This window comes from Nyctereutes procyonoides, unplaced genomic scaffold (assembly GCF_905146905.1).
Source record: "Nyctereutes procyonoides isolate TBG_1078 unplaced genomic scaffold, NYPRO_anot_genome, whole genome shotgun sequence".
Lineage (NCBI taxonomy): Eukaryota > Metazoa > Chordata > Mammalia > Carnivora > Canidae > Nyctereutes > Nyctereutes procyonoides.
In genome coordinates this window covers 65,102-92,128 of record NW_026575158.1, presented here as the reverse complement: position 1 = coordinate 92,128, position 27,027 = coordinate 65,102, and positions in this window count along the sequence as shown.

The following is a 27,027-nucleotide window of genomic DNA, read 5'->3' as shown; positions in this document are numbered from 1 at the left end:
AATCGGCTAGAAGATAGTTAACCAGGAAAAACACAAATGATAAAGCAAGCAGAGGGCTTTTAACCCCAGTTTATGCAGCTGTGGCCTTTGATAGTGAATCTCAGGAATAACAAAAGCAGACTGCACTATCATATTTACCCGCTTAAAATAGGCTGGTTTTCTCCTCCTTTTCACTGCAATAGTGGCAGTCTTTCCAAGGAGAGGCAATCTTTTTATTTAAAGAATTTTGCAGAAAGCATCAGGAGAGAAAACACATTCAAAAAGAATACTTAGACTCACCTCCAGCATTTATTAGGACATAAAATAAGATAGTGAACAACCAGAAAGAGGAATGTAGTCTCTGAAGTCTCAGTAATACTATTGAGTATGCTTCAATGTCAAAACACTACATTTGGACCAATTCCAAGATCATCCCACAAGAGGTGTGCTGGGGCAGGACAAGAGGTTTGTAGGATCAAAGAGATGTGACCCTATAGAAATGGTAGCTCTGTTGTATACCATGTGCTCAGTACCTGGAATCTCAAAATGCCTACTCTTTTGGCCCTGAGTCTGTTTTCAGGGCTTGTGCAAGCCTGTTTCCCAGTTCAGTCCTCCATGGGGTAGAACTCCAAGTCCCAAGGGATAACCCAAAGGGGCCTTGGAAAGTAGATTCATTAGAGTTTGGACTCCATACAGGAATGCTTGAAGTGTTTCACTGTGTAGGATGGAACCAAATGTAGAATAAAATCTCCTTGAGTTGTCAAGTCCCAGCACGGAACTCCAAAATTTACTAATATTTCAATCTTTAACCTGGTCTTCCAGGTCATTATGAAGGTATACTTCCAGGACAGAAGGAGGGATATATGGTATTTAATAGTTCTGTACCTTGATGTAAAACATATAAATATTTACACATAGGGTGGGTATACAGCTCTCCCTTTGTACTCTTGGCCCAAGCTCCACGAATCTCAGTGGTGGATAGATCTTCATACTTGTGGTTATTGCACATCTAATCTTAGATTAATATAAGTTAGTCTATTTTAATGTATGATTCCTAATGCCACCATTTGATTCCATTTTAATATCAACCATTGGCAATGCCATCATATGATTATTTCCCACTTAGCCTATGGCACCTGCTTGAGGTGCAATCACTCCATCCTCATCTCATCCTTCTTCCAACCCAGACTGACCCCTTGCTAGTTAAATACATTTAACTAAAAATAATTAACAGAAAACCTGATAAGAGCATTCTGTAACTAAAATAACATGATGACTCCCTCCCTCCTCCATTAAAGGGCAATATTCAAACTCCTTAGTGTGAGGCAAAGGCATACTTAAACTTTCCTATCTGCCTACTTTCTGGGTCTGTCATCTTCCATGCATGTACATGTATTGCTCCTTCTACCTGGAGCCTATTTTCTAATTTTTCAGACTGCATAACTCTTATTCATCCTTCAAGATTCAGCTCTTGTCTTTTCTCCTCTGGGAAGTTCTCTGTAGTCCCCCAGACTGAGTTAGCTGGCTGGTCTCTCTGCTCCTACTTGTGCATATTTACACTGGCATTTTTCTTGGTTTTCTTATGTGTCAATTCTAAAGGCTAAGCAATTGGAGATTAGTGGTTGTGTTATTATGCTTTATTCATGAAATCATGCACAAACATTTGTTCAGATCTGCTCCAGTCTATATATTGTGCAAGTCACTAGCTATGTAATGATAAAATACACCAGCCTTGTCAGTGAGGATATAACAATGGAGCATGGTTATGGTCACTAGACACTGTGACCTGGGATTAGATGGGATTAAGTATAGGTTGTCACAGAAACTTGGAGGAAGGCCATCTGCTTCAGTCTTCCTGGAAGAGAAAGCATGCTGCAGAAAGTGGGTCTGAGCTGAGACCTGTGTAGGATGAGTGCCCAGTAGACCCAATGTCTGTTGCATAATATGCATGCAGGGTATCCTTCATAATCACTGCATTAGAACTAGTCCAAGGGGCATCTGGCTCAGTGGTTGAGTGTCTGGCCTGGGCTCGGATCCTGCTCCCAGGCTTCTGGGATTGAGTCCTGCATCAGGCTCCTCTCTGCCTATGTCTCTGCCTCTCTTTCTCTGTGTCTCTCATGAATAACTAAATAAAAATTCAACAACAACAACAAAAAAGAACTAGTCCAAGAATGTGAAAAATCTGGTGTGGACTGTAGAAGTTATAGAAACAAGCAGGATACAGTCAGAAGAGTGAAAGAAGAGGTTCTAATTAGAATCACAACAAAGTCACTATCCAGCCACTCTAAGCTGAGAAAGTATAGTTAATAGAACCAATGTAGGGGCTTAGAAAATGGATAGATCATTTATCTAAGCATTCTAGAGAGGAGTTAGAGTCTTCATGACCCACTGCAGTTATTCTTCTTCTTTTAAAAGGCCTGAGTATATATATATATATATATATATATATATATATATATATATATATATAAACAAATATTACATATTTCTTTTACAATTTATGACCCATGTTAGTTAATTCAAAGTAAGTACTTCCCTTCAAAAAAAAAATAAAAAAAAAAGTACTTCACTTCAACTTTTTGGTTCATGGGAATGGCAATTTATCCTTTCCTTGTCTCTAGAATATGATGAAAAGAATAATCTAATAATATGGTAATTAGAAGTGAATGTTGCTTTAATCGGTTACACATTGGAATAAATTAATTCCTATTGTCTATACACATAGGTTTATGATAGCTGTGTAGTACTATTTAAAATTCATTCTATATGATAGGTTCAAGTTTTCTTAAATATTCCTTTATTCTCTTTATAATATATCAATTAAAAATATCAGTTATTATTAAGAGATGGATATTTGTTAGTTTAATAAAGGTTTGCAGTCTGTATTCCCCCTCCCTCCTTTCTTTCTGTTTCTTTGTTTCTTTCTTTGTTTCTTTTCTTTCTTTCTTTCTTTCTTTCTTTCTTTCTTTCTTTCTTTTTCTTTCTTGTCTGAAGAGATCAATAGATAAAACCTTGTACTGAATGAAGCAAAAAATGTGACCATTCTTGTTTAAATATATCACGGTTATCATGGCTTCCTCCTTTTCTGAGCAAATCATAATTTGGGAATACATGAAACTAGCCCTTGAGAAATCTTTAAACAAATATAATTGTATCTAAGAAAATTCATACCATGAGAATAAGGCTTTGCCTACTTGACCGTTGCTGATTTCAGTTATGCCATTTCCCAAAGCAATTTTAATAATAATTATACTGGTGAATTATATTGAATACTCTAGATTTAACAAATTAGTTCAGGTCATGCTACTTCAGGCCATAGAATAGAACTAAGTGAAACATTTCATAAATATAACTTAAGAAAGATAATCTTTACGAAAAGCCTTTTTCTATGTAATCAATAAAACTTTCTGAAGTACATAATGAAAGGGGAGAAAAATCTAAAATTTGTTACAAAATCTAATTTATTTACAATTATTTTTGGAATTGTTTCAAATATTAATTACATTGAACAAAAAGTATAATGTCTCTGATCAAATAAAAGAGTAGATGTGAAAGAGTTTTGAGAAATGTATACACTATTGTTACTTTCTAATCCCTTTATCATTAGATATGTTATAACTTTACTCCTTCCAAAAATCTTAACAACAAATTTTTATAGCAAGAAACCTCTTGAGGAGATTTAGCACATGGTAAATTGGACATTTAATAGACATATATATATAATTAAGTATTATATATATTTTAACAGATAAATTGCAATTAAATAAGAGATGGAACCAAAGACTTCTAAAACAAAAAAAGATGAGACTTACCAACCTGCCATAGTGTGTGACTTTATTTGAACCTTGATTAAAATAATCTTTAAGATGTTTTAAGATTTGTGAGACACTTAAAATTTGGAATACTAACTTGATATTTGATGTTATTAAAAATAATGGTTAAATTCTTTAGATGTGATAATGGTATTATTAGTACAATACCCTTCTATTTTAGAGATACTCAATGAAATAGTTGAAGAACAATGGTTTGGGATTTGTTGAAAACTAATAAGAAGAGGAAGGGACAAAATAGGAAAATGGATGAAATTATATTGAGCAGGGGTTGATAACTTTTAGAGTGAGATGATAGGTTTATAGAAAGTCACTGTTCTAGTCCAGATATTTTTGTATATATTTGAGATTTTCCATAACAAAGCAAAAAGGAAAAAGGTGTGTTGCCATAACACAGATCATTGATTTTCTATGAAATAGCAAACCAGCAGTATAAATTTGTTGGTATTCTCACCTCTTTCATTAACTGAAAGAATAAATAAACAATGCTTATCTTGATCTATTCCCTCACCAGAAGAAAAAAGAAAAGAAAATGAAGACTCAAGATAATAGCTCTCGTTATTTTAGTTCCTTTTATGCACCATGAACTGTATTGAAGTGGAAGCCAGATTATCTGATTTAATTCTTACAATTATCCTATAGTAGATATTAGTAACTTCGTTTTACACAGGAAAACTGAGGCTTGGGATTGGAAAAGCCAACATTAACTTCCAAGTCTGCTCACTTCCAGTGCCATCCAAACACTAAGCGCTTTGATCCAAAGCACTAATATGGTACCTTAACATTCAAGGATCATGTAATTAAAGCAGATAAATGCTAACTAAATCAATATCTGCAAAATCAGCTGACTATATGAAAGATGTCAACTTGGATTTTGTATAGGAAATAGAAACTCTAGGAATTTCAAGTATACAGAGAATTAATATGGTGTTTCGAAGATTACTGGAAGGCCTATGGACATAGAAGTCAAAAGACAGCACTACACTGGTGATTTGAAGGGCACCCAAGCCTCCTTGGTGCTATAGACTGAAAAATTCCTCCTTAAAAAATGTCCACATCTTAATCCCTGGAACCAGATAATAAATTATTTTAAAAGCAAAAGGAATTTTGCACGTTTGATTACATTGAGGAGGATTATCTTGGATTATCTGAGTTGTCCAATATGATCACAAGGGCCCTTAGAAGAGGAAGGAAGGAAGATCAGAGCCAAAGAAGGTGACAGGATGGTATTAGGGAATGTGCCCAGGACTGTGGAACTAAGAGCCATGGAGTGTTGGCTTAAAAAAAAAAACAAGGAAACAGATCTTCTCCCTAGAGCCCCAGAAAGAATGCAACCCTGTTGACCCACTTTGGACTTCTTCTCTACAAAGCTGTTAAATAATAAATTTTATTTTATTTATTCATGAGAAACACAGAGGGAAAGAGAGGTAGAGACATAGGTGGAGGGAGAAGCAGGCTCTCTGCAGGGAGCCCGATGTGGGACTCAATCCTGAGACTGCAGGATCACGCCCTCTGCGGAAGGCAGCCGCTTAACCGCTCAGCCAGCCAGGCGTCCCATAAATTTTATGTTATTCAAAGACACCAGTTGTATGGTAAATTGTCACAGCAGCAATAGAAAACTGACAGAGCTGGAATCCAGAGGCTGCTGCGTGCTCCTATCACCACTGTCACTTGTAGCCAAGAGCTGGCGACTACTCTGAAATCCTGAAACAGGCCTCAAGCAAGAGCATCTCTTTGGCCTTGGATGGCACTAGCAATAATAGCAAGTGGATGAACTCTCCTTGACACCTTCCAAATAATTCTCGCATGGCACTCTAACTACAAGGGCCAATGGGTATGTAGTTGTAAACTTTATAATGATTGTGGTACATCGAGTTACAAAAAATCAAGTGAGATTGGATATCAAGGACCAATAAACTCTACTTAGCACACATACTCTATTTACCCAAGTATTCCTTAAACTTAACAGTTAACTTCCTTTGGTGAAATAGGTGTCCTTTTGTATTTATAAAGTTTAAAAAATGCTCCCTAATTACATTAATATTTAACCAATTTTTTGCAACATTTTCTTAAGACTATGTTTAAATTCTTAAGAGTATGTTTAAAAACACATTTTGCTTCCACTTGAAAAAAATTCCTTTTGTTTTTTGGAATAAAAGTCTATATAATTTGAATTATTACCTCATTATTTTATGCAATAGACAAATTGAACCTGACTTTCTAATTGTGATTTGTATAGCTCTTTACTATATGTACTCACCTTCAAATTTTATGGCCTACTCTATTTTATAACGTACTACGTAATAGTTCATCTTTATGTGTTTTCATAGCAAGATTCAACAAAGGATTTAATATGGACTTTAAAATTTAGACAGATATTAACATTTTAGTGGTATCTTAATGTTTACATGTAAATAGCCATTTAATGAAACAGTAGTAAATTCATGATAATATGTTACAAGAGTTTTTATTGGAAATTATAAAAATTACAATGTTTTCATTTTTCTTCATTTGTGACACATTTTACAATGAGTACATTCATTGTTTTCTCAGAATTAAAGAATACAAGGAATTTATGAGTTTTTGTCCCAAAATATTTACACTATGATGTTTTGTCCCCAAATATTTACACTACGATGTTTTGTCCTCAAATATTTACACTATAACAAAAAAAGAAACCTGAAATCAGCCTCAGGCAGACATTTTTAAAGGTTATAAAACATACTTCTCTAGTGTATCAACTGTTCTCACAGATTGTTATATATAAGAATTGTATTATCAACATTATTTTACATGTACTACCAACATTTTCTTAAAGATTTTATTTATTTATTCATGAGAGACACAGAGAGAGACAGAGACATAGGTAGAGGGAGAAGCAGGTTCCCTGTGGGGAGCCCAATGCAGAACTCAATCCCAGGACTGCGGGATCACAACCTGAACCAAAGGCAGATGCTCAACCACTGAGCTACGCAACCATCCCAGTACTACCAACATTTTTATACATATATTTGAATATTTCTTTTCATTTTTTAACAAAGATTTGCATATTTCTGGGGTTTTTTGTTACATGGGGAAAAAGAGAAAATTACAAGTCCACTCTATTTCTATATCTGAATTTATTTAGGCTAAAATCATTCCATCAACCAGTAAGAATCATTTACATAATTCTCAGTAGCTAAGGAGGCAGGTGAAGCACATAAAGGACTCAAACATGTTAAAACTTTCTGGTGAGTCTGAAGCTATTTCTCATAGAGATGACTAAAATTACTCCTCAAGATAAATTTTTGTTCTCCTTGTAGAATTGTGGAAGGTGTATTTTTTTTCTTAAATCACCCAGATTTCTTTTTAATAGGTTTGATTTAAATATAAAATAGTTGAAGCCTAATAATTAGTAATTAAAAATAAAATAATATTTAATTTTTCTTGTAGTACTAAATGTTCAGCAGGAAAAATATATGCTATAAAACTTACATAACATGGGACATATAAACTTCACAAAATGAAGATTTATTTGCATTTGTATCTCAGGCTCAGTGCGTTTCCTAGCCCCTGGAAGACGGTGGGCTCAGGATAGACACTTGCAGGCTCATGCCTGCACACAGGATGGAGATTTGGGAGTCTGGCACCAAGGCACTGGGATCCCTGTTACAACCTCCTGAATGATTTCCTCTGCTGTCATCCTTTTATGCTCTAAGATGCTGTTTGTAGGATGCCTACAATCTCAAGCTGATAATGTCTGTCTCTATCTCAAAGTACCATTAATTTGGGGCTGATGTTCTAAATTTGAGGAGCAAAGACAAACTAGCCTGCCAGTGTCTGATTCTATCTCTCGTACATGTTCCTTCACGCCTCTGACGTTTTCACCCATTATGCTTTCTGTGCCTGGAAAAAGTATCTCCATCCTGCTTGGCTCCTGTGCACCCTTCAACACTTGACTCCTGTGTCATCTTGTCTGGGAAGCATTCCAGCCCTCATCAAGGCAGAGATAGTTGCCCTTGTTCTGTGTGCACAGAAGCACCCACGGGGTTTGGGGTGTGAAAATAGTGTGCCAGAAGAAATTTTACTTTGAGGAAATATTCATAAAGTTCAAGGCTGTCTTCACATTTCTGGGCATCCCAGTTGGTCAGAAAAGTCCCAAAGGAACAATTTTCCCTCTGTGGGTAGAATGCTTCTCCCCCGGACTTCAGTGGCTATGCTTGATTTGACTAGTTATAGCAAACACGAGCCAATCTCCACAGTCATTCTTGCTTGGGCTGGTACAAGAGGTGGGTTGGAATCTGGAATTAGCCAAGTCAGTAAGTCCTTTCTCCATGAATGGGGTTTGGGGGTACCAAAAAATATAATTAACATTTTCCCCTTTTATTTGTTTATTCATTTATTTTGCTCTGGCTGTATCTCTAATCTCTAAATCAGGTGATTTTGGCTACTACGTTCTGTTGGTTTTTTTTTTTAATTGGGGGTGGAAGGCATGTATATTTTTACAGCTTGCTATATTAACCTTCCTACTTACCCTATCTGGTTCTCTTTATTGTTACTATGGATTTGAATTACCACCTGGTAGAATTTTCTTATTCTAATATAGTTTTGATTCCAGGCAACTGTGTTGTACTATTATTATCAGATATATTACTTTTTGACATGTGTTAGCCCTAACATCGCAATTAAATACATATTGTTTTATGCAATGGATTGTAAAATAAGTTCAGAAAAGAAAGAAGTGTGCATTTGCACTATTTTTATAATTACACAATCATCTTTATTGATGTTCTTTGTCATTTTTGTGTCTGGTTTTCAGGAGTGATTTGTTTTTAAACTGAAGAACTTCCTTTAGTATTTCTTTCATGGTAGATCTCCAACAAATTCTCTCAGCTTTTTTAAAAAAATTTATTTTTCTAGGTAATGTCTACGCCCAACATGAGGCTCGAACTCACAACCCTGAGTTCAAGAATTATTTGCTTTACTGATTGAGCCAACCAGGTGCCCCATCTCGGATTTTGTCTGGGAATCTTATTTTGATTTCATTTTTGTAGGATAATTTTGACAAGTATAGGATTCTTGGTGGACAGTGTTTTTTCCAGCCCCTGAACTATATCATCTCACTGCCTTCTTACCTGTATTATTGCTGATAAGAAATCAGTTATTTCCAAATTAAAAGAAAAAAAGAAATCAGTTATTTTCTAACTGCAATCCTTTCACATGATGTGCCATTTTTGTCTTGCTGCTTTCAAGTTTTTGCTTTTGTTTTTGTTTTGGTCTTGATTTGATGTGTCTGAGTGTGAATATCTTGTGTTTACCATATTGGAGTTGGCTGTATTTCTTGGTTGTAAAGATTAATATTTTTCACCAAATTTGGGAAGTTTCCAGCCATTAATTCATATTTTTTTTACTCCTTTCTCTCCTTGCTTGATATTCACATGACATGTATGATTATATGCCTGGTGTCTCATTGCTCTCAGAACCTGTTCACTTTTCTTCATAATTCTTTTTCTTCTGTACTGTACCTTGGATTGCCTAATGTCTAGTAATCTATCTTTAAGTTTGCTAGTTTTTTCTTCTGTCAATTTAAATCTCTTATTGAGCCTCTCCAGTAAAATTTTTATTTCAATTTCAATGCTAGAATTATCATTAAGTTCTTTTTTTTTTAATTTCTATCTTTTCATTGATATAGATTGGACGTTCCAACCATCCCTTCCTTGGGTTTGATTAATTTGCTAGAGCTGCTCATAGTACCCATTTTGCTTATGAGAAGACTGGCTTATTTTTTATTTATTTTAATTTTTTTTAGAAGACTGGCTTATTATAAAGGGTTATAGAAACAGCCTAAAGGAAGAGATCCTCAGGGCAAGGTACAGGGAAGGGGAATGGAGGTTCATTGTCCTCTCTAGGTGTGCCAGTTTCCCAAAATCTCCAAGTGTTTTTTCACCAATCCCTGTCCTCTTGGGTTTTTATGAAGGCTTCATTACATAGGCATTGTTGACTAAATCATTGGCCATTGGTGATTGAACTCAACTTACAACCCCTCTTGCCTTGGAGCCTGGTGCAAGTGGGAATTGAAAATTCCAACCCTGCAATCATATGTTTGGCTCCACTGATAACCAGCCTTCATTCTTGGCAAGAGTTCAAAAGTCACCTCCTTAACATAACAAATGACACTTTTGTCACTTTCATCACTTAGGAATTTCCAAAGGTTTTAGGAGCTCTGTGCTGGGAACAAGGATGAAGACCAAATATGTATTTCTTATTATAAATCACAGTATTTGCAGGTATCATTTTTCTTGACTGAAAGTTTGAGCCACAGAGAGAAAAGATCCATCTTAGCAGCACTTACTTGATGTGACACTTTATCAAGCTGAGCTGAGGGTTGGAAAGAAATGGGTTGTACCTTAAATGTAACAGACTCTTGCTGTTCTTACTGAAATTTAGTAGATTCTCTTGAATAAGTGTTCTTGTTTGCTGTATGCTCTCTCAACAATTTCCAGAGACTCTAAATAGTGGTTGTTTGTATAATCTTCCCCAATTATGATTGTTTCATAGGGTAATGGGTCCATGGGGCTGCCCATGTACACATCTGCTCATGTACATATCTGGCCACTGTTTTTAACTATGAGAGAAGTAACAAAGATCTATCTAAATATGCAAAAGGAAGCAGACACATAGAAAGAAGAAGAAATAAGAAACCGAGAAAAACATCTCCCTGGCATCTCTATGGCTTTCCAATCTGGTTTTAGACTGTAATCTTGCTACCATGTTCTGAGACACCACTATAGCCTTAATACACATGAACTTTTTTGTTATTTGTGGGCAACTCCAAAGGAACTCCAACCAAGTAAATAATTTATGAGTTAAACCACAGAAATTTTGAAAGCCAAGTAGCAAGAGGTGTGACTTAAGGATGGCACTGTCCACATTTTTATTTATGAAATTCTTTTTATAACAATCTAAACTGTCTAGAGTTCCAATAGAATTCTCTTCAGAATGGTTACTCACAAGGTATATGACTTTGAAAATATTGTTGCTTCTATTTTCCCATTGGCAGGAAAGATATAATAGTATTTACTAAGAGAACTAAAATGAGTAAAAACCTATAAAGTGTTGTTTTTAATTTTATTTATTCATTTTTTAAAAGATTTTATTTATTTATTCATGAGAGACACAGATAAAGAGAGAGGCAGAGACACAAGGCAGAGGGAGAAGCAGGCTCCATGGAGGGAGCCAGACATGGGACTTAATCCCAGGACTCCAGGATCACACCCTGGACTGAAGGCGGCGCTAAACCGCTGAGCCACCCAGGCTGCCTGCCTATAAAGTGTTTTTAACAATGTCCAGCATAGTAAACAATCAGTTGGAGTCCAAAAGTCCTTAGGCAAAAATTTGCAGACAGTTTTCTTTGGACTGGCACAGTTATGATAAAAACCATAGTGCAACTGTATTAATACACTGATAATATTTATTCTTTTTAAGTTTTAATTTATAGTGATTAAATCATTTAATAAATTTAATTCTACTTAACTAGATTAATGTAACAGGGGCCTAATCCCCTGTACTGTTATTAAACACTGAGTCCCATGTAAAATGTACATGTCTGTTGAGTATATCTAAAATATTGCTAGTATTTCACTTCTAATTACAATAAAATTAAAAAGCTTGTTTCCATGCCTGTTCAATTGCATTCAATCTTATTTCACCACATTAGTTCAACACCTACCAAGGCATAACTATTCAAAAGATATAGCTACCTGGTCAAACCATGATCTATTCTGGTAAGGTGGTACTGTAGTTAAGTTGACAAGAGAAAGTATCATCATTGTAGAAGATGTCAGTGCACAGTTATATTCTGGGCAAATTACTGTTATTCTAAACATAGACAATTTCAAAATCTGACAAGTTATGCAGTTATATCAGTGAAGAACATGATGGACTTTATTACTTTTTTATATAAATAGAACATGCCATGTGAATAAAACATTTAAAAATTAAGGAAATTTGGGACATCTGGGTGGTACAGTCAGTTAAATGTCTGACTCTTGATTTCAGCTCAGGGCATGATCTTAGGGTCATGGGATCGAGCACCACACTGGGCTCCACATTCAGCAGGGAGTCTACTTGGGATTCTCTCTCTCCATCTCCCTCTGCCCCTCTACCCCCACCTCTCTCTAAAATAAATGAATAAATCTTTTAAAAAACTGTTAGAAAAATTAATCTGTTGTTTATAATACACTATACGATATAATATATACACATTTTTAATAGGAGGCTGTAAAACTTCTATCCACATACCAGGTTCAGAGTAATTAAAAAAAATCTATTAAGTAATAAGGTGTGGAAATAGGAGAAGACTAAAAAACAGTAGCAGAATACAAGTGGTTTCTTTTAATAATCTTTCATCTTTAATTTATGTTTGCAATTGTGATGATTTTCTCTGTAATCTGAAAAGGAATTAAAAAATATTGAAATTTAAAAATGCAGTCCTAGAGCTTTGTGTTCTATTTTTAACATAAAAACTCATAAAAAAATATTTAATGCCAACTCAGTGCTAATTTTAAAGGATGTATAAAGCACTAAAATATGTTTAAAATAAATGATGCTTTTTGCTTACCTTACCTAGGAACTGTAAATATGAAAATGAATTTAGAGTATGGATTAGACAAAGCACAACATACACTTCATAATTTCAGAGATATCAAGTTCTCCAAATAAGTACCAAATCTTGACACTTTCATAATAAAAATAAGTCATATCCCTTAATATTTTCTGTATTTTTATATTCATCTATTTTCCCCCTCTGAGAATGAAAGAAACATGCTATAAATCAAACAAATAACTTCTGCATGATAGATTATGAAAAACATTTGATCTTTTGATCTTGAAACTGCATAGCCAAAATGCTTTTATTTCCTGGCATGAGTCCCAGACTCCAAGTGTCATTCAACGGAAACATTTTCATGATATACTGTTTGATATTTTACATTTTATAATTCTATTTTTTTTTCCTGTTAGGTTTCTTTACAATTTTTCTTAAAAATAGCTGCAAAATATGTTCCTAATGGGAAAAAATTATGAAACTAATTAAAGCATGATTACTTAGCTATAAAAATAGCTGAGATATTGTAAAGAGCAAAAGGGAACTAAAATTAAACATGTAACAAAATCTCTCACCTTTACTGCCAGCTATAGACAAAGGTTTATGCTCAGTCCCTGAACACATCAGCCCACCATATCTGTGAACATCATGAATACTTGATAAACCCACAGCAACAATAACAGAATAAAAACTGTGCTAATGTTTGCACAAGCAGAACTGTCCAAGGATTTTAACTACCCCAGGGCTAAAAACAGAAAATAAAACATGATCTCTTTTTTCCTATGACCTCTGAAACTTCCATTAGCTTCAGACACTCAAAATAATGGAAAATTAAAGATATTTCAATTGCAAGAGTTCATTTATTGCTATTTTAAATATCGTTTGTTCATACTGCAATGTATAGAGCTACAGTTATTAAATGAATAATCATGCCAGCAACTATATTTAATAAATACATCTCTTCTAGGCATTAGGCAAATATGTTTTGTACATTACAAAACTAAAACATATAATACAGGATATTCAGTTAAGTATAGTGTGAGCAAGCCTGCTGGTTCTTTAATACACAATATTTGGCATATTATATTTGAAATATGTATGAAATATGTATGTATATTTTGTTCAATACTACTACCTACTTTATTGAGAAATTACCTGAACTTGGCCTTCATTAAGCTATAAAACATTCAAACAAAAATATTTGGAAAAGCTTCACTGAAGAAAATAAATTTATAAGTCTACATTTTTTTTTAAATTTCAGATTAATACACCTAAGTTAATTTATTTGTAGTTAAAAATGTCTTTTTTATAATGTGGTTTTATAGAACTTAGGAGATATGAAATATAGTTTCAGCTTTCTGTCTGCCTAAGTGATTTGTCTCTCTGGGTCTCAGTTTCCTGATTTGGTGATTTAAAAACTGTATGCCTTACACTTATATGAGCAAATTATGTTTGGTGTCAGGAATACCATTGTCATGTAGTCACATCTTGGTTTTCAAATTCAAGCTAGTCATGAGACCACTTTCTTTGTAAAATTATCTGTGGGTGATGTGTCTTTGGTCATATTGCAAAGTAATTTTACATTGTCAAACCTTATTCAAAAACTGGAGCAATGTTTGAGGCAGATAAACTTTATGATAAGGCATGATAAGGTAAATAAGCTAAAATTCTTGTGACTCAGCCTAGAAAACTAATAGCTATACTATAAGAAAAACCCTTGGTTTGGTGGATAGTGCTTTTGGACTTTTGTGGGAGAGGTGGAAAATTGCTTACTAGAGAAATCGTACTCCACAAGGCAAGAGCCAATCAGTATCTGTTAGAAGAAATTTTTGAGTACATTTGCCGATCATTGACACCTGGGAAATCAGAAGCAAGTCACAGAGCAGGAAAGGAATACTATGGACACTAAAATTAAAAGAAGACTGAGGGGATTCTCAGAAATAATTCACAGATTACACACAGTCATGGTAGAAGAGGTGAATTATTCAGTCAGCCAGGAATTTCTGGGAGCTGAATTCATAGTCATTGAGACCTGAGACTATGACGAAATATTAAACCACTGGCCATTCTTTTAATCCTCATTTTTGTTTCTTAAAATAAGTACAGTCTGCATCAACGAAAGTCCTGGCAAGAAATACACTTAGCTATGATTTTGATGAGAACTTAATAAAATAACATTTCTGTACCTATTTCTGTATCTACTATCTATCCTCTATCTATCCATCTATCATCTATCTATCTATCTATCTATCTATCTATCTATCTATCTATCATCTATCTATATCTATCATCTATTTATCTTCTTATCTAATCTATCCATACATTCACCTCAAAAGACATCCAGAGACTAGTAGTAGCAAGAAGCCACCTACCGGCCTGAAGGGGCAAAGGAAGAAAACTGTGTCACCAGAAGTGGTTGAAAGCTGGATCATAGAGTTGGACTTGATTGACAGGAGCTATAGTCAATTTAGAGAAATGTGACTACTGCAAGAAAAAAAAAAGAAAAAAAAAACAGGGGAGAAATGAGGAAAGGCTGATGGAGGGAGAGAATGAAGATGAAATATTTGAACTCTGTCCTCATACTCTCAGATCTTTTGTCTGACCCTCCCTTGGCTCAAATCCAATTGGATACCGGAGGGCAAGGGAGCTTGGGTGATGCTTGTAGGAACCAGTCTCCTTGGGACATGAAATAGAGCAGAGGTGGCTGAGAATAAATGCATGTGTAGGGAGAAGGGAGAATGAGCAAGTGGAGATTAGAGATGAGAATAAATGTTTTCAGTCCAACTAGAATTACCTTTTCAGACTCTTAAATAGTTGAGGCATTAAATGTCTTGATTAATGCTTGAGATGGAGAGCTTCATACCAACTTCCACTCTGCAGTAAGATTACACAAAGAATGGAACTAACCATACATTTTACCATACGTATAAAATGTAAAATTTAATTCTTGGAATATTAACTGTGTATATATATATATATATATATTAACTGTGTATATATATATATACATATATCACAATTTAAGTCTTTGATACAGTATAGATACACACATATGTACATATATAATATAAATATACTAATAATTATATATATATGTGAATATAAATGAGTTTTGTTTAAATTACTTTCTTCAAGATACTCTATTCCCTGTGGAAATCTCTTAGAAAAAAAAAAGTTCATTGAAATTGACTCCTACGGTCAAATGTCTCCAGATCTCATACAAGGTCAAGCATGTTATCTAATGTAAGCATTAACACAGGACCAAAAGAGCCTCTAATAGTATATGAAATCGTTTCAAAAGGTCCAAAAGGTAGGGACAAGGACTAGTGATTCACTCTGCTAAAGATTGATGATGTTTGTAAAGCAAAAGAGATTTATTGACTTATTTATTGATTTGATTTATTGTTTTAGAATGATTTTGTCCCCAAGAAGCATTCATGAGTGTGCCACAAATACAATCAGAGAAAATGCAGCGTCTGCATCTTGGTGGAGAGGGAAGCTCAGCAGGCAGCTGTGGGTAAGAGGATTTAACGAAGAAGGATGATTTTTGTGGCAGAGATATATTACATAGCGCAGCACTATTCTAAGTCAATAATGATGACTAACCAAGATGGGATGAGAATTAGAGTAGCAAATGATGCCTGTGGAGTGAATACAGTAGGAGAGAAGGAAAAGACATCATGTAATTGCAGCTGTTTTATTTTTCTTCAACTATGGAGTATTATAGAATAAAAAATTAGTAAATGGAGAGGAGGTCACACAAAATAAACAAAATCAATAATGGATTTAAGTTTGAATATATATCCAGAGAACATGAATTTATGTTATAAATGAATAAAGCAAAATAATTTATAAATCATATGAAATGTTAAGGCCCCAACTGCTCACACAGGTAGAGTTAATTCCAAGAGTTCATAGTAGAAAAAAGAGGAACTGATTCTGGATAATGTTTCTAAAAAACAAATCCATTGGAAAGATACTGGACAGCTCATAGGATCTTGGAGGTGACGTAGCCAGAAACAGTTTTCAAGTCATTGTGCAGATCTGGTCAACCCAAGACACAACTTCCCCTACCTCTGGGAACCAGATGATGCCTGTTTGCCCTAAGGAAACCTCTGAGACCAAGTCATAGAAACTGCCTCTAGTAATGTAATCACTGCTGAGATTGGCCTCTGGATTTAGCTGCAGTCATCTCAGACACCTGTCACCAGATAGCATTTTATTATGTTCCTTCTTTATGTCTCTAGCCTCTATTTTAGAGTCAATGTATTATCAGCAGAAAAGTAGGTGTTACTACTTTAGTCATAAAGGACTGGGAAAGCAAGGATTCAGTATATTTGGCTTCTACACGAGACTGGGTGTATTTCATTAGTTGGAGGATTCTTGAAACACTGTATGGAGATTTAGACATTGGGTGGATAAAATGAATGACAAAAGATCTCTGTGGCAAATAAGCAAATAGAACTAAAATATCTTAGGACACATCTATTAATGGAAAAGGACAGAGGTTAGAATAAAGGTGTGTCCTGGGGAATCATACACTTAAATTTGACTCTTAATGACTCCACAAACTCCTCTATGGAGTAAATGACCAAATGAGAGTGTGACATAAGAAGACAAAGGTTAGAATTTGGGAAGCGGGCACCTCAGTGGCTTAGTCGGTTAAGCATCCAATTCTTGCTTTTCGGTCAGGTCATGATCTCAAGGTTGTGAGATTGAGCCCCAGGGTGGATTCCACCTCAGTGCAGAGTCTGCTTGGCATTTTCTCCCTTTTTCTGCCTCCTTTTCTGCCCCTCTCCTCACTCTCTCCCTCCCAAATAAATAAATCAAATCTTTTTAAAACAAAACAAAATTTGGGAAGACATTTGCATTTAGAAGGTGAGCAGGGTTAAGAGAGCCAAAACTTAGTGACACTGGAGGTAGGAAGGACTAAGTATGAAGTAACATAGTATAAAGTATGAAGTATGAAGGCATAAGTGTGAAGTAACATAGAAGGCAAGGGAACAAAGTACCCAGTATGAGTTCGACAGTAGAAACAAAAATGACAATTATTGTGGAGAGTGAAGACCCTGAAAAGGTCATTAGATTTACCAACATGAAAGTTATTAGTTACCTACCTTGAAAGTCTAGTCCTTGAGGCACCTGGGTGACTCAGTGGTTGAATGTCTGCCTTTGGCTCAGGTCATGATCCTGGGGTCCTGGGATCAAGTCCCACATTGGGTTCCCTGCAGGGAGCCAGCTCCTCCTTCTGCCAATGTCTCTGCCTTCTTCTCTGTGCCTCTCATGAATAAATAAATAAAATCTTTAAAAAAATAATTTTAAAAAATGAACTTAGGTAGCATTTATATTGAATGGAATATGGTTTGGTCAGAATAACCAAATCAGGTGATATGAAACAATACAACAACTGTTTTTATACTTTAATCAATGTCTAAAAAGACAGTGGTCATTTGGGTCATTTATCTAAACCATCAACATGAGTTTAATCTCCTTAAAAATCTAGAATGTAGGGCAGCCTGGGTGGCTCAGCAGTTTAGTGCCGCCTTCAGCCCAGGGTCTGATTCTGGAGAACCGGGATCGAGTCCTACATTGGGCTCTCTGCATGGAGCCTGCTTCTCCCTCTGCCTGTGTCTCTACCTCTCTCTCTCTCTCTCTGTGCTGCTGTGTGTCTCTCATGAATAAATTAAAAATCTTTAAAAAAAAATCTAGACTGTAATAGTAATTCTATTCAGTTATATACATTTGATGATAAGAACCATCAAACGATGGTGAACTTCATAACATTGGGCTTCTTTATTTATAAGATATTATATACCTTTATTCTCAATCCTTCTTCCAAGCTCCTATTCCATTTTCATAAGTATTGCAAATAAAGTATTCACAAGGTCAAATCCATAATATTTTCTCCCAAACTTGCTATCCCTGTAGACTTAGGACTTCCTTGTTATATATAATTTAAAGCTTAAGAAAAGCCTAGTTGCAGGACATCTGATCCACCTTCCTATCTACTAAATCTTAATCTAATTCCAATTCCACTAGAGCTGGGATTCTGTTATGTGTGTGATTTTGTTATGTGTGTGATTATGTTCATTACATTTTCCATGGATACCAAATCATTAAATACCTCAACGAGAATGATGACAATTAGAGAAATGAGAAGCATAACACAGTATTTTATAACTTATATTTACATATTTTATATGTAAAATAGATATATTTTTTAAAACTATATATGGTCTTCATTATCCTTTTATTCAAGTTTTCCATGAGCCAAGTGATGAAATTGGTACATTGTCTTTAAAGAATTTACAGTAATAAAATTTCAAGTTCCCAACTATGAATGGCACATCTGAGAGAATTTTTTTGTTCCTCATCAGCATTTCATGGCATTCAATTTATTTTGATTTTAGTAAAATCCCCTAATATTCTGCTAGTCAAAGTTCCTCTTCATCATTTATTTACCCCTTCAAGATATTACGTGCACACATGCACCCACACACCATGTACAAACACACTGCTGCCATGGACTTTTTTGCTGAGCACCATACTTTCACTGGCCTTCTGACTAAAGAAGTGAACATAATATTCCATATACATTCATTCTTGTAGAATGATTTATAATTGCAGATGCTTGCAGTATTCTCGGAGTTTTTATAGGCTGACCTAGCTAAAGCATAACATTTCAACTATGACATAAATTGTGCAAAGCTAGAGCTATTTAAAATAAGCAAAGGGTAGTGATGAAGCCCGTTTAATTAAAATGTTGAAAAAGTTTTGTGATAATAATTGCACAAAACAATAAATAAGATTAAAATATTCTATTTCTCCAAATAGTTGGGATTAGACACTGAATTATTCTCTTAAAGCCCAACTAAATTAGATGAAACATTAAAAATGGTAATTTGTGAGAACCCATAATGTGCCATCTCATTCCCACCTGTATGATAAATTTGGGAGAGGCAAAGATTCAAAGTGCATTTTCTTAATAATGAATTCGAGAACAATGTCATTGCTACTAATATTTCAGAGCTGAGATTGTCAGTCATTGATTAATAGTCATGTATAATTTATCAGACGAAATGATTGCTGACACATATGCACAAGAATAGGTGTTATGAATTAGATCAGTTCTGTCAGATTTTTATGTTGAGAAGCCAACATTCCTTTAACAGATAAAAACATAGGATCTCCTTTGTGATTAGTGTACTAGTTGCAAGTAAAGAAACTCAGTCAGCAAGAAGATGATGGAGTGAATATGCTTCTTGTCTCTTTCTTAAAGTCAGTTTCTCTGGAATTAAAAAAGAAACTGGCTTTTAAGTAAGTTTATTTTTCTATAAGAGATACATGGTTTTGTATGTTGAAATTTATGAGCAGAAGCTGATGGCCAAAAAACAAGTGGGATTGAAAAAAATGTAAAGAGGTTATGTCTACTTGTCTTCCTTTTCTTTTGTCATTAAGAATAAAATTACTTTGAACATTAGTGTAAATGTCTTTATTACCCACATTCACATAGTAATCATGGTCTTTAGAATGTAAATATAAAAAGGCAAAAATGTAAAATAAATGGTCTAATTCCATCCAACCCTACCATCAGCAGCATCCACCAAAGTCACTTTACACTGTCCTACCCTGTTGTTTTATAATGTTCAACAACGGGCATTCAACTTTTTATCTAGATATAACATTTAAACCATTGACTCCCCTTTACAAAGTGCTGAGAGTTTTAGCCTCTTACCATTATTCCCATGTGCTGATCAAATCTTTTCTTTAAATTTTCTAACGATATTTCTTTGAGCTTTTCTAGCACTTACTCTTATGACTTTAAATATAATTAAATTTCCATTTCTATTTCCAGTAACTTCAAGCAGAACATCTAATGAAAGACGAGTAAAGTAGAATGCAGAATTTCTTCCAAACATTCACCATCAATCAGCCACTTTTTTTGTGAGTGTGGAGGGCAGGAAAGATGTCCCCCCAAAGATGCATTAATTTCCTAATCTCTGAAACCTGTGAACATGACCATATGGAAAACGAGTGCACATTATTTTATATATCAAAAGATGTGATTAAGATAAGGCTCTTGAGAGGAGGAGTTTAAGTTGGGTTAGCCAGGATGTGTCTAAATGCAGTCATGTATCTTTGTGAAAGAGAGGCAGAGGGAATTCAGATGGGCATACAAAGAGAAGGCAATGTGGAGATGGAAGCAGAGATTGGATAATGGAACTATAAACCAAGAAATGCCAACGACTAACAGAAACTAGAGGGGTCAAAGGAGGATTCTCCCTGAGAGTCCTGGGAGGGAGTGTGGCCCCGTCAACACCTTGATTTAAGTCTTCTGGCCATTATAACTGTGACAGAACTCATGTCTGCTGTTTAAAGCCACAGGAATAGGTCTGTTGTTTTAAGCCACATGTCTGTTGTTTTAATCCTGTTGTTTTAGCCACAGGAAACTGTGGTTGCTTGTAACAGATTACAAGTAATTTGTTATTTGTGGCAATTCCTTACAAGCAACCAGAGGAAATTTATACCTGAACATACATTATAAAGTGTTTCAAATCTTAAGTAATATAAATATACACTAGGGAGGAGGTGCTGTGACCAGACTCATAGAAAAATGTCAGTAAATTTTGGGTACTTGAAGAGTGTCTTAAAAGGAAATTCTTTTTTGGTTTTGTTTATTCCACCAATTACTCAAGATCATTTCATATTTTAATTTATTTACAACTATTTACAACTATTTTGTATTTGGACTATGACTTTATTGTATAGCTTTTTCCTGTCTCTTTTCGGGTTGTTTTCCTCTCTTCCCATTCACTAGAGAAGCATTGTCTTCACCACATTAATCATACAATTTGGGCAATACAATCCACTGTATTATTAAAGACATTCTTCTCAGAATCTTTTGACTTTATATTCCACATTAGATTGATTGCTTTCGACTGCTACATAGCTGCTATCCTGGGGCATTCTTTTTGTTGTTGTTGTTCACTTTTGAATTACTTTCAAAGTTTTCTATTATATCTTTCTTTTTATTTTAGTCCTTTCCTGGATTCCTGGAATTTATCAAATGTTTTTTTCCTTAAGATTCATTCATTTATGAGAGAGAGAGAGAGAACGAGAGAGAGAGAGATATCAAGTGGAGGGAGGGAGGGAGGGAGGGAGAGAATCCTCAAGCAGATTCCCTGCTGAGCCAGGACCCCATAGTGGTGCTCGATCTCATGGCTCATGAGATCATGACCTGAGCTGAAACCAAGAGTTGGACACTTAATTGACTAAGCCACCCAGGGGCTCTACAAATGATGTTTTTTAGAAATACTCTAAATTTTTGTGTATCTCTATTCTGCTTCCCCGCTAGCATATTTGCTTAGCTTGTTATTGCATTTTTGACTTAAATCATCTTTCTAACAATTTGAAGACATTTTCGTAGGATTTATAATCAATGAAAATTCTGACAAATATCATTGTGTGGCCTTAGCCATTTTCTGTATTCATGGCTGAATAATTAATGTCTTTTCCTTTTATTTCTTATCTCTGGAAGGTCTTAAGGGTTTTCTTTGAAGGGCCTTGTTTTTGTTTGTTTTGTTTGTTATTTAATTATTTTATTAGCCTTTATTCATCCTTGAAGAATTTTCTTCCATTATTATTTTTTTATCCCTTTATTCTACTTTTTCTTTCCTTAAAATTCCTAATAGATAGATGTTAATGTTCTGGAGTGATTCTAAAAGTTTCTTAAATTTTTGTCTCATTTCTCATGATTTGACAGACTTCCTCAATTTTATAGTCCACGGTTCCATTGACTGAAGGAATCTCAGTGGTGAAACAAAGTAAAGGAATTTTGGGCTAAGGCAAAAATGACTATTGTCTACCTATCATGTGAGGCTCAACTTGACTTCATGATAAGCATGGGCATGTAAACCTCAGTCAGGGTCAAGGAGAGAAGCTAGTTATATTATTATTGTTATTATTATTATTATTATTTTAATTTTAAAAGGACTGAGATTTGTGATTTAAATGTAAAGTAATATAAAATATTCAGCATACAACTCTTATCTGATTAAACCTTTCCAAACATAAGAAGTGTCAGATTTTGGGGCAGCCCGGGGCGGGTGCTGAGTGGTTTAGCGCCACTTTCAGTCCAGGTCCTGATCCTGGAGACCAGGGATTGAGTCCCACGTTGGGCTCCCTGCATGAAGCCTGCTTCTCCCTCTGCCTGTGTCTCTGCCTCTCTCTCGCTGTATGTCTCTCATGAGTAAATAAATAAAATCTTAAAAAAAAAAGTGTCAGATTTTGCCACAAAATACACCTCTGTATGTTTTTAAGACAAGAAATGTAAGCATTTCTGAAAACAGTAACTTAGTAGGTCTGCTTTATGTTTCTGTTTCTTATATAATTCAAAATAGAGAAAAATTTAATTCTATTTTAGTATTCTACTTTCTAAAACTTAAGAATGACATACTTGTATCCTTGTTTGTATCTCTCCTTTGACACACTGAACAACTATTTATTAAATATAACATGTCAGATGCAGTACTGGTTTTGAGAAAAGATTCCCAAATAAATTCAGAGTTTATATACTACCTTGAACATGATTAAGTTTGTAGTGTAATTCTTCAGTACTAGCATAATTAGTAATAAAGCCAGAGTGAATTCAGTTATCATACCTTCTCTATGATGCTAAGTATGTGGGTAAAGCTTTGACTGGTGGCCAGATGGCTATATTTTATAGTAATATTTACTGTAATTAATGGTATTTTAAATAATAATGTTCAATTAGGATGAAATATCACATGAGTGTTAAGAAAGTGTTTCTTCAATCTGTCAATATTCTGAAGTAAATTTATTTTACTGAAACGATATAGTAGTTTCCTAAGTTTGCTACATAATAAAGTATCCCAAGCTGCATGGTTTAAAGGAACCAATATTTTTTCCAGGCCTCTCTCCTAGCTTCTGGGTGTTGACTGGCATCTTCTGCATTCCTTGACTTGTGAAGGTGTCTCTCCAGTCTCCACCTTAACTTTCACACAGCATTTTCCAGTGTTTTTACATAGTCTTCTCTCTGGACAGGCCTTTCTCTGTATCCAAATCCACCCTCTATTTTTTTTTTTAATTTGAGTATAATTGACACACAATGTTAGTTGCAAGTGTAAAGCTTAGTGATTTGACAGGTTTACATGTTACACTGTGTTCACCACAAGTGTAGGTACCATCTGTCCCATTAGATCATTATTACAGTATTGTTGACTGTATTCCATATGCTCTACTTTTTATTCTGGTGACTTGCTCCTTCCCCAGCTGGAGGGCTGTATCTCTCCCTTTCACCCCTTTTGCCCAACTGCCCCTCCTCTCCCCTCTGGCAATCATCAGTTTGTCCTATGTATTTATAGTTCTGATTCTGCTTTTGTTTATTCATTTTTTTAAAACTTCCCCTTTTTGTAAGGACACCTGTCATATTGGCTTAGGCACTACCCTAATGATTTTATTTTAACTTGATTAAATAGGGTCTTTACAAAAACCCTAAAGTCACATATATGGTACATATAAAGAAAGCCACATAATAAGGTTACATTCTGCAGTACTGTAGATTAGGACTTCAACATATCTCTTTTAAAGGATATGATTCAACTCATAGTGGATGAATAATGATTAATCAAGGCTATAACCATATTTGCAAATCTCAAATAAAAAACTAAATCAAATTATCCATTTTACTGAGAAGTCATATTTCTATGGCATTTTTAACCTCATGGAAAATTATAAGTTATATAGATTTAAAAAAACAAAAGTTCTTCTATCCTTGAAAATATCCTATCTTGTGTAACTCATGTCTTTTTGTACATTTGATTTTTCTGGGTATGCACTAATACACAAATAACTTTAAAGCCTATGTTTTAAATCTGCTTCAGTCTACTTCTATATTAATTTTAAGGGGCTTAATACCCCAGTAACTTTGGATCTAAGATGAAAAAGAATACACATTTAAATGGAATCAGTTTTTTCTTAATTCCCTTTTCATGTTCTATTTTATCACACACTTCTTTTTAATCTTCCATAATGTCTATATGTATATATTTTGTAGGATATGATTTTTATTAAATATAAGGCTTTATAAGGAATGGCACATAGCTTTGCCTGCACTAAAAAAAATAACTTGGGGAAAAGAAAATATTGAGAAATTTCATCAAAATCATCTTTTTAAATGAATAATTAGACCACTATAAGGAAGTAATGGCTATAAGTTGGTTGTACTGTTAGTTTATATGTCTTTTAAAAAGTTTTCCAGACAGCTTGTGATACTTTGACATTCAAGTTACTTTAGAATGATTTAATCACTCAATAGGCTTAAGACATCCAGAAGGAAAATCAATGCAGTTATATCATTCCAGGAAAAATAAAATAAAAAAACCATTTTTTCATAAATGCATAATGTACCATAAGAAGAAATATAGCTCTTAGATGAATTATTCAAAAACTTTTCTTCTGATAAAAATAGATGCTTTGGATAGACTTTTATTTAGCATATTGAATCCTCTTTGTTCCATTTTAGAAATATCACCAAATCTTTTGGATTTTTGACCCTTTTCAGTCTACTATTCTTTACCATTTTCTACCTTATCAATTAAAAATGAAATAATCTCTTATCAGAACCACTTCCATATTTCCCTAAATGAGATAAAAAAAAACACTCTAAAATACATTTAAAAAACTTCTCTCATTGAAACCAGATTAATTACTTTAAAAACAAATCTAATAGCATTACTTATCTTCTTAAACATTGTTAATGGCTTTCTTTTACTATAATAATAATATAATAAATATAATATAATATAAATATGGGCTCCGTAATACTGAACACCCATGTTCACAATCTAGCCTAATGTCAAGCAAAATGTAAATGCTTTTGCAGTATGTTTTTGATATTTCCTTTCTCTCCAGATTGAATGTGTGGAATTGCCTTCGCTTTCATGCCACAACCACTTTTCTTATTCTCCAACTTACTAATCCTCCATTCCACATCCTTGATACTACCTTTCATGTCTTTGGTGTAGAATCAGATGACAAAAAATGAATAACAATAATATTGTGATTCTACATATTACTTTATTTTCAAAAATGTCCCAAAGACAATGACATTAATTAGGTTAACATGATGAATCTTTTTGTGGAATTACACATTCTGGAACATCTTAATGATGGAGATTTGTTGGGTTCATGGGATTTTGTTTGTAAACATAGATATTTGCCATGTATGCAATCACCTAATGCCATTTTAAATTTCTTACTTTGAAATACGTGCAGACAATGTTGGAAAAATATTTCTTGATATGATGACACATTGAATAACAGCAAAAGATTATTGACCAAAATTCTTGCAGAAAATTCAAATACTCAGTGTTAAGAAGCATCTTAAAAGTAAATATTGAAAAGAATTCCATTAGAGGAACAAGTGTCCAATTATAAAATAAATGTCATGGGGGGGGAAAGTAAAGCATTGTGACTATGATTATTAATACTGTATGGTTAATAATACTGTAAATATAGTGTATGTATATTGCATATTTGAAAGTTACTAAGAGACTAGATCTTAAAAATTCTCACTACAAGAAAAAAATTTTTATATATATGTATGGTGATGGATGTTAATCAGACTCACTGTGGTGATCATTTCACAGTATATACACTTATTGTATCATTATGTTGTACATCTTAACAACATAATGTTACATGTTAACTATCTTAATAAAAAAATAACTCCATAGGAAATTAAATCAGATTTTATTTTCTTGTTTATGTAATTAGTAATACCTTATTTTTATTTTATGAAGTTTTTATTTATAATTTTAACCTAACCTCTAAAAATTTATTGAGTCTATTCAACCAAATATTCTCAAACACATTTAAAATTAGATGATCTTATCCTAAAATTAATACAATAGATCAGCTTAAAAGTACACAATCAGAACTAACTAAAGATTTATAAATGAATTCAAGGTTATGATTTCATACATGTAACCAGCATAACCATAAGTTAATCTGACATCTAGTTTTATTTTTAATTTTATTTTTTAAAGATTTAATTATTTATTTCTAGAGAGAGGGAGAGAGAGGGAGAGCAGAGGGAGGCGCAAAGGGAGAAGGAGATGCACAGACTCCCTGCTGAGCAGGGAGCCTGATGCAGGGCTCAATCCCAGGACCCAGACATCACGACCTGAGCCAAAATCAAGAGTCAGATGCTTAACCAACTGAGCCGCCCAGGAGCCCCTGACATCTAGTTTTAATATATTTCAGAAAATCCTTCTCAAAAGGCATTAAATGAATGCTTTCCAGTTTGTAACCAAGCAAGAAACAGAATTTCCCAGAAGCATGAAAAGATTTTCTGTAAAATTCCTCAATGCTGTGCACATCATTCATTTTTATTTTATGTTTTTAATAAATTGAAGATTGAATATACTTCAAAGCATATAACTGAGACAGAGTTTCTGGCCTTCACTTTGTCAGAAAGAATGCTTTTTAGTCACTTCTTCATTGAAATACATGAGGAATTTGGGTGGAACATAAATATCTGTTGAGAGTTGAGAATTATGGAATATTATAGCTTGTGTAAGGCTGGGTAGTTGGTACATGGAAAGTATGGGA